At 44.5% G+C, this 8003-nt stretch overlaps 1 pseudogene; it reads left to right on the forward strand.

Moving 5' to 3' along the window:
* The first annotated feature begins 6129 nt into the window (after nt 1-6129).
* On the forward strand, nt 6130-6228 carry LOC119938837 (annotated as a pseudogene).
* Nucleotides 6229-8003: the final 1775 nt, after the last annotated feature.

The following is an 8003-nucleotide window of genomic DNA, read 5'->3' on the forward strand; positions in this document are numbered from 1 at the left end:
TTTCCCCTATCAGTAATTTATTTTAAAATCGGTCTTCACCTTGAGGACAGGGATCATATCTACCAATCATGTTGTACTCTCCCAGGTGCCTAGTACATTGTTCTGCACAAACTAAATGTTCAATAAACATCAGTGACTGTTTGACTGATTGATTGATTCTCTTCACTCCTTGAGTGTGGTCAACGTAGGTCTTGGATAGGCCTGCCACTCGGGTTGGTGCTGATTGGAAATGGGACTGTGGTTTGTGGCTGACATGGGTCTAGGCAAACCTGTCCCTTACAGCAGCAATAACTCCAGTGTGGTCCCAGACACACAAAGGCACACACACACACACATATGCACACACATACACAAACACACACACGCCACCAAATAGGGCACCGGTCACTGTGGGCCTTGGAGCAAGAAAAGCAGCAAGGCCTAATGGAAAGGGCACAGGATTGGGAGTCAGGAGACCTGGGTTCTAATCCCAGCTCTACAACTTGCCTACTGTGTGACCTTGGACAAGTCACTTACTCATCTGTAAAATGGACAGAGGATAACTGTTACTACCCCTTCCTCTCAGAATGTGATTCTTTTGCATCTACCTCAGGGCTGAGCAATGTAGTAAGGGCATAATAACTGTCATTATTATTATTGTCTCCATCCCTAAAATAAAGCAGATTATTGGAGCCATTATTGGATGCTGAGAGCAGAATTAATCTTTTCCCTCTAAGTCATCTGGGTAACTGACTCAATTCTCCACTTCCATTTTACCTTAGAAGCCTGATCTTTGTATACCAGAACCTCCTTTCCAGAGAACATATCACCTTTCAGACACCCCTTTCCCTTCAAATTGTACATATTTATTACTCTATTTATTTATTTATTTTACTTGTACAGATCTATTATATTTATTTTATTTTGTTAGTATGTTTGGTTTTGTTCTCTGTCTCCCCCTTTTAGACTGTGAGCCCCACTGTTGGGTAGGGACTGTCTCTATATGTTGCCAACTTGTACTTCCCAAGCGCTTAGTACAGTGCTCTGCACACAGTAAGTGCTCAATAAATACGATTGATTGATTGATTCAAATGATGACTGGAAAAGGCTGATGACTGGAATTTCAGAGAGTTGAGCTTGAGATCATCTCTCTCCAGTCCTTCTTCCACTTCCAGCATTTTCCTGAAAGTTGAAGTCAAGGATCAGTCAATTAATCAATCAGTGGTATTTACCCAGCACTTACTGTGTGCAGAGCACTGTACTAAGCGCTTGGGGTTATATAGTACAACAGGGTTGGTAGACACATTCTCTGCCCACAAGGAGCTTACAGTCTAGAGAGAGAAGGGTTAAAGTCAGTATTCATATCTTCCAACTCTATTGGATTCTTCCAAGAGCTTAGTTTGGTGCCTTCCACCCAGTAAAGAAGAGGTATGACTTAATGGAAAGAGCACGGGCCTAGGAGTTGGGGTCCTGAGTTCTAATCCTGACTCCATCACCACCTGCTGGGTGACTTAACTTCTCTGGCTCTCAGTTTCTTCATCTGTAAAATGGGAATTCAATACCTGTTCTCCCCCTTAAACTGTGTGCCCCATATGGGACGGGGACTGTGTCTCACTTAATCATCTCCAGTGCTTAGTACAATTCCTGGCACATAGGAAGCATAATTACAATGACTATTACTATTACAATAGTTGCTCAATAAATATTATTAGTAGTTTGGTTCTATTTCAGACAAATGGGATCTGGCTTGAGGCATGCGTTTGTAGTGTTAGTGCTCCACGGCGTGTACGGAAACTGTTTTTCCCACTCTGTACCAGAGGGAAGCGGAGCCACCATCGTCTAGAGAGTGAAGGAAGTAGATCAAGTTACCTCAACTTGGGGCGGTAGGGAAGTGGGGGAAAACTGCCAATTTAATAGGTCGTTTCCACTGCTGATTCCTATGATCTCACCACAGATATCCAGGCAGGTCTGCTCGTGAAAGAGGGATGTTTTTAACTGATTGGCTCTTGGAGTCACAAAATATAAAACAGCATTGTTCTTCCAGCGTGGCTCAGTGGAAAAGAACACGGGCTTTGGAGTCAGAGGTCATGGGTTCAAATCCCAGCTCCGCCAATTGCCAGCTGTGGTACTTTGGGCAAGTCGCTTAACTTCTCTGGGCCTCAGTTACCTCATCTGGAAAGTGGGGATGAAGACTGTGAGCCCCATGTGGGACAACCTGATCACCTTGTAACCTTACCAGCGCTTAGAACAGTGCTTTGCACATAGTAAGCGCTTAATAAATGCCATTATTATTATTATTATTGCCTAGTGGAAAAAGCACAGGCCTAGGAGTCAAAAGACCTGGGATCTAATCCTGGCTCTACCAGTTGCTTGCTGTGTGACTACGGGCAAGTCACTTAACTTTTCTGCGCCTTAGTTCTATTCTACTTCAGGTTCTCCCTCCTGCTTAGACTGTGAGCCCCATGTGGGACAGGGACTGTGTCCATCCTAATTAACTTGTATGCATCCTGGCACTTAGAGCAGTGTTAGACACATAGTAAACGCTTAACGAATACCATAAAACAAACCAACAATTGTCTTGTTGAACCTGCAGCACAAGATGAGTCTGCAGCTTACAGGAGAAACATCCAGGCTTACAACATACCTCCTCCAGGAGGCATTCCTTGATTAATGTCTTAATCTTCCCAGGTCATATCCTCCCTCAACTGTCACTTCAGCACTTCTTCCTGCTTTTCCCTCTTTCTCCTGCCTCTAAATTATTTCAGTGTCTATCTCCCTAACTAGATTGCAAGCCCCTTGAGGGCAGAGATCTGTCTTCTCGCTCTACTGACTCTACAGTACACTCCCCAATGCTTAGTACAGCGCTCTGCACACAGTAGATGCACAGTAAATAATGCCGATTGATGGACTGGTTGATTAGGTGTTTTGACAGGTAAAACCAATACTAGCCCTGAACGTTACTAGAAGGTGCATTTAATGAATTGTCTGCCTTGATGTTTTTTGTTTATTTGATCTCCTGAAGAAGTACCTACGTTCCTCGGTGTGGGTAATGGGTTCAGGTTTTTATTAGTCCTCTGACTACAACATGAGCAGTAGCTGAAATTCCTCCTCAACCCGTGGACGTGTAGATTCCTTTTTCGGCTTGGCCCTTATCTCCGGGAAGGACAGACTGTGTTTCACCAATCAGGTCTGAGGTCAGGAGGCCCGACAGTGGAGTGGTGAAAGCAGGCCTCAGCTGGCGTCATAAAACAGGAGACGGGCTCACAGCCGCCTAGGAACACATTGTTTACAGGGGGTATCTTACCCCCAAATAGGATAGAGATCTGTTTTCAAAAGGAAAGACAGGAGCCATCAACAGAGAAAGGAGCAAGGACGCTTAAAGATGAACAGGGGAATTTCCCAAATTTTTCTCCCCCTCTTCTATCCGGTAAAAGGACCAAATCTGAATCCAGGGAGTTCCCTGGATTTGATTTCATCCCCAAGTGCAATAACCAGAGCTTCCAGACGTGGAAACTTCCCACCCACTGACCAAGTTTTGTTAATATGTTTTGTTGTCTGTCTCCCCCTTCTAGACTGTGAGCCCGCTGTTGGGTAGAGACCGTCTCTAGATGTTGCCAACTTGTACTTCCCAAGCGCTTAGTACAGTGCTCTGCACACAGTAAGCGCTCAATAAATATGAATGAATGAATGAATGAATGAAGTCTCCATCCCTAAAATAAAGCAGATTATTGGAGCCATTATTGGATCCTGAGAGCAAAATTAATCTTTTCCCTCTAAATCATCTGTGTAATTGACTCAATTCTCCACTTCTACTTTAACTTAGAAGCCTGATCTTTGTATACCAGAACCTCCTTTCCAGAGAACATATCATCATCAATCGCATTTATTGAGCGCTTACTGTGTGCAGAGCACTGTACTAAGCACTTATCACTTTTCAGACACCACTTTCCCTTCAAATGATGACTGAAAAATTAAGAACCATCAAAGCTTGCCTTTAAAAGGCTGGAGCAAATTTTTGTGTCCTCTGGGGAAGGACAGCAAGGCTGGCTGTAGCTTCTTTCCAGAGAAATTTGGAAACTCTCCAGCTCATCTCAGCAGATCAGTAGAGGGAGCCGGGGTGGAAAGGAATGATGGCCTCAAGTGTCACTTATTAAAAGTAAAACTAATCCAAGGATCTAGAATCAAATAAGAACACGCAGCTGTTCAATCTGTGCCACCAGGTGGATTTGAGAAGGCCTCCAGGCCTGACGTTTGGGTGGATAAGAAATCTGAAAGTGTGCAAGAAAGTACTTGAATCAAAATGAAAATTTAGTCTGACCTAATAATAATAATAATAATAATAATTGTGGCATTTGTTAAGCACTTACTATGTGCCAGGCACTGTTCTAAGCACTGGAGTAAAACAGGATCATCAGGTGGGACACAGTCCCTGTCCCACGTGGAGCGCACAGTCTCAATCCCCACTTTACAGTTGAGGTAACTGAGGCACAGAGAAGTGAAGTGACTTGCCCAAGATCACACGGTAGAAAGGGACTAGAACCCAGGCCCTTCTGACTCTCAGGCCTGGGCTTTATTCAGTAGGTCGTGCGGCTTCTCAGACGACTGAGGCACAGAGAAGTTAAGTGACTTGCCCAGGGACACACAGCAGACGAGTGGCAGAGCCAGAACTAGAACCCAGATCCATCTGACTCCCAGGCCTGTGGTCTATCCAGTAGGTCACATTGCTTCTTGCTGCTTCCTGTAACACCACTCCAGTCTGCTATCCAGTGCCACCTTCACCGCACTGGTAGAAGTGGATGAACCATTTGCAGGCTGGAGGTAATTCTGACACACTGGACCACTTCTTTGAACCAACGTACAAAGCTGGATTAATTGACCTTTTTGTTTCAATTGACCTGCAAGAGCAGAAACTTGTGACATCCTCCTCTTCCTCCTATCTGCAAATCAGGTCATGTTTGTCTTCCCCGTTAGACTGTAAGATCCTTAAGGGCAAGGATCATGCTTATACCTCTAATGTACTTTCCCAAGCACTTAGTGCAGTCCTGTACACTCAGTAGGTGCTCAATAAATAGTGACTGATTGATTAATTTAGTGATTGAGATATGGCTGAGAAGAGAAACATTCAGAAAAGCAGGATGGAAGGCTTGGAGAAACTGCAACTGGAAGGTTGGTGTTGAGCCAAGTATGTCCACCTAGTCTTTCCAAGGAGCTACAAGCTCTTTCTAAACAGGATCTCATTCATCCCACAGCCTTCTGATGATAATGGAGACAGCAAACAACGTTCCTCTTGTTCTTTTATCAATCAGTGGTATTTACTGAATGCCTACGGTGTGCGGAGTACTTCACCAAGCAATTGGGAGAGTACGACGTAACAGAGTTGGTTGACACATTCCCTTCCCATGATTAGCTTATTTTTGAGAAAAAATTAAGCATCTCACAAGCTGGATCCCAGAGCTATCTGCAAATTGAAGGAATGAAAGACGTAACATTTGATGATAGTGGTCAGGGTGGGAATGATTATCTTCCCTCCCTCTTCTTCCATCCATTTTTATGAATTAATATGGCATTCCGATCAAACACCTAAATCAATCAAAGGCATTTAATGAGGGCTTAATTTGTGCAGAGCACTGTACTCCTTCAGTTTGGTACTCCTTCAGTTTGGTGATCCCTCCCCCCCTCCCAATCTATATGGAGAGGAGTTTAAGGCATGAAAGAGGAAAGGCCAAAGGGAATTTTTAGATGTGTTTTCTGGAGCACGGACAAACTCTTACCTGGAGAAAGACACGAATGGCTTGAAAATGGTGCATGATGGCTTAGGGAAGTGTTGACGTAATAAGGTCATGACCTGGAAAGTGTTGAAATAACATGTTATTTTGGCCTTTTTTCACATTTCTAAATTCTAACGTGTAAATCCCGTGTTCTTATCCACAGTGACAAGCAGTGAAAAAAAGGGTACAAGGAAGAGAGGAATTGCGTAGCTATTACTAGCCAAATGGACGTCAGTTTTATCTGACACCTCTCTTCCGAATTTCTCCTACTGTGAGGTGGGCAGTTAGGGAAACTGAGGTATGAAGGGACTTGGCAGCTTGCCTAAATTCACACAGTCAGGGATAATACCAAGATGAGAATTCAGGTCTGCTTCCACCCAGGGTTTTTAATACATATACTAAAATTGGAATGATACAGAGAAGATTAGCATGGCCCCTGCGCAAGGATGACACGCAAATTTGTGAAGCATTCCATATTTTTCCGCCAAGCTAGCTCTCTTCCTCCCTTCAAGGCCCTGCTGAGAGCTCACCTCTTCCAGGAGGCCTTCCCAGACTGAGCCCCTTCCTTCCTCTCCCCCTCGTCTCCCTCTCCATCCCCCCATCTTACCTCCTTCCCTTCCCCACAGCACCTGTATATATGTATATATGTTTGTACATATTTATTACTCTATTTATTTATTTATTTATTTTACTTGTACACATCTATTCTATTTATTTTATTTTGTTAGTATGTTTGGTTTTGTTCTCTGTCTCCCCCTTTTAGACTGTGAGCCCAATGTTGGGTAGGGACTGTCTCTATATGTTGCCAATTTGTACTTTCCAAGCACTTAGTACAGTGCTCTGCACATAGTAAGGGCTCAATAAATATGATTGATGACGATGATGATAAGGCACTTACTATGTGCTAAGTGCTGTTCTAAGCACTGAGGTAGAATGCAGGTTAATCGGATTGGACACAGGCCCTGTCCCACATGGGGCTCACATTCTTAATCCCTATTTTACAGAGGCAGTAACTGAGGCCCAGAGAAGTTAAGTGACTTGTCCAAGATCACACAGCAGACCTGTGGTGGAGCTGGGATTAGAATCCAGCTGCTTCTGACTCCCAGCCTGTGCTCTATCCACTAAGCCACGCTGGTTCTCATCTGCATGCAGTGCACTGTATTAAGCACTTGGGCGAGTACAATACAGTAGAAATTGTAGCACAATTCCTTGCTCATGGGTGTGGGATTGGACAGACCCTTGGGTTCTGAGTCAGACAAGGAGAAAATGGCTAACGGAGGGTGCCCAGGCTTAGGGGCTTCTTTCAGAGCCTGGGGGGCAGGATGGTGGAGAGTTGAGGCAAGGCATGGAGTGGGAGTCATGAGACACGGATTCCGGCTCCAGCTCTGACATAGGTTGGCTCCAACTTTGGATGCTTAACCGCCCCGGGGCCTATGTGTCCCCATCTGGAAAATGGGGGAAGGAAGAGAAGGGAGATGGGTCCAGCCCCTGAAGCAGCAAACTGGAATTTTCTAACCAGGGAACTCAGAACTGATCAACTGACTGAGAGCCCTGCAAGACACAGGACTGACAGAACTATTTTCCTCTGGCTCGGGACCAAACCTCTGACATAAAAATGAAAATCTCACAGCACCCATATTGTCCATCAATTAGTCAATCAATCAATGGTTTTATTGAGCACTTACTCCGTGCAGAGTGTTGTATCAAGTTCTTGGGAGAGTACAGTACAATGAATTGGTGGACGAGATCCCTGCCTATTCAGTCTAGAGAGACAGACAGACATAGCTTCAATAGTATTTATTGAGCACTTACTATGTGCAGAGCACTGTACTAAGCATTTGGGAGAGTACAACAGAATTAGTAGACACATTTCCTGCCCATAACGAGCTTGCAGGCTCAAGGACGAGCTATATCCACAAAATAGATTATGGATATGAACAGGAGCAACACAAGGGTCGTAGGACAGGAGGTGGGGTGAATATCAAGTGTTTAAGGGGTACAGATTCAAGTGTATAACCAATGCAAAAGGGAGGGCAAGTAGGGGAAATGGGGGACATTATTAGCGAGGCCACTGAATATTCCCAGGAATATCAGACACCTCTTTGCCAACCTCCACTTCTGCACAAGCAATAGCTGAACGCTCTGTTTTGTACATTTCATAATTTCATTAACATAATGAGAAGTAGCATGGTGCAGTGGATACAGCGCGGGCCTGGGAATCAGAAGGTCATGGGTTCTAAACCCAGCTCTGCCACT

This window comes from Tachyglossus aculeatus, chromosome 16 (genome assembly GCF_015852505.1).
Source record: "Tachyglossus aculeatus isolate mTacAcu1 chromosome 16, mTacAcu1.pri, whole genome shotgun sequence".
In the NCBI taxonomy this organism is placed as follows: domain Eukaryota; kingdom Metazoa; phylum Chordata; class Mammalia; order Monotremata; family Tachyglossidae; genus Tachyglossus; species Tachyglossus aculeatus.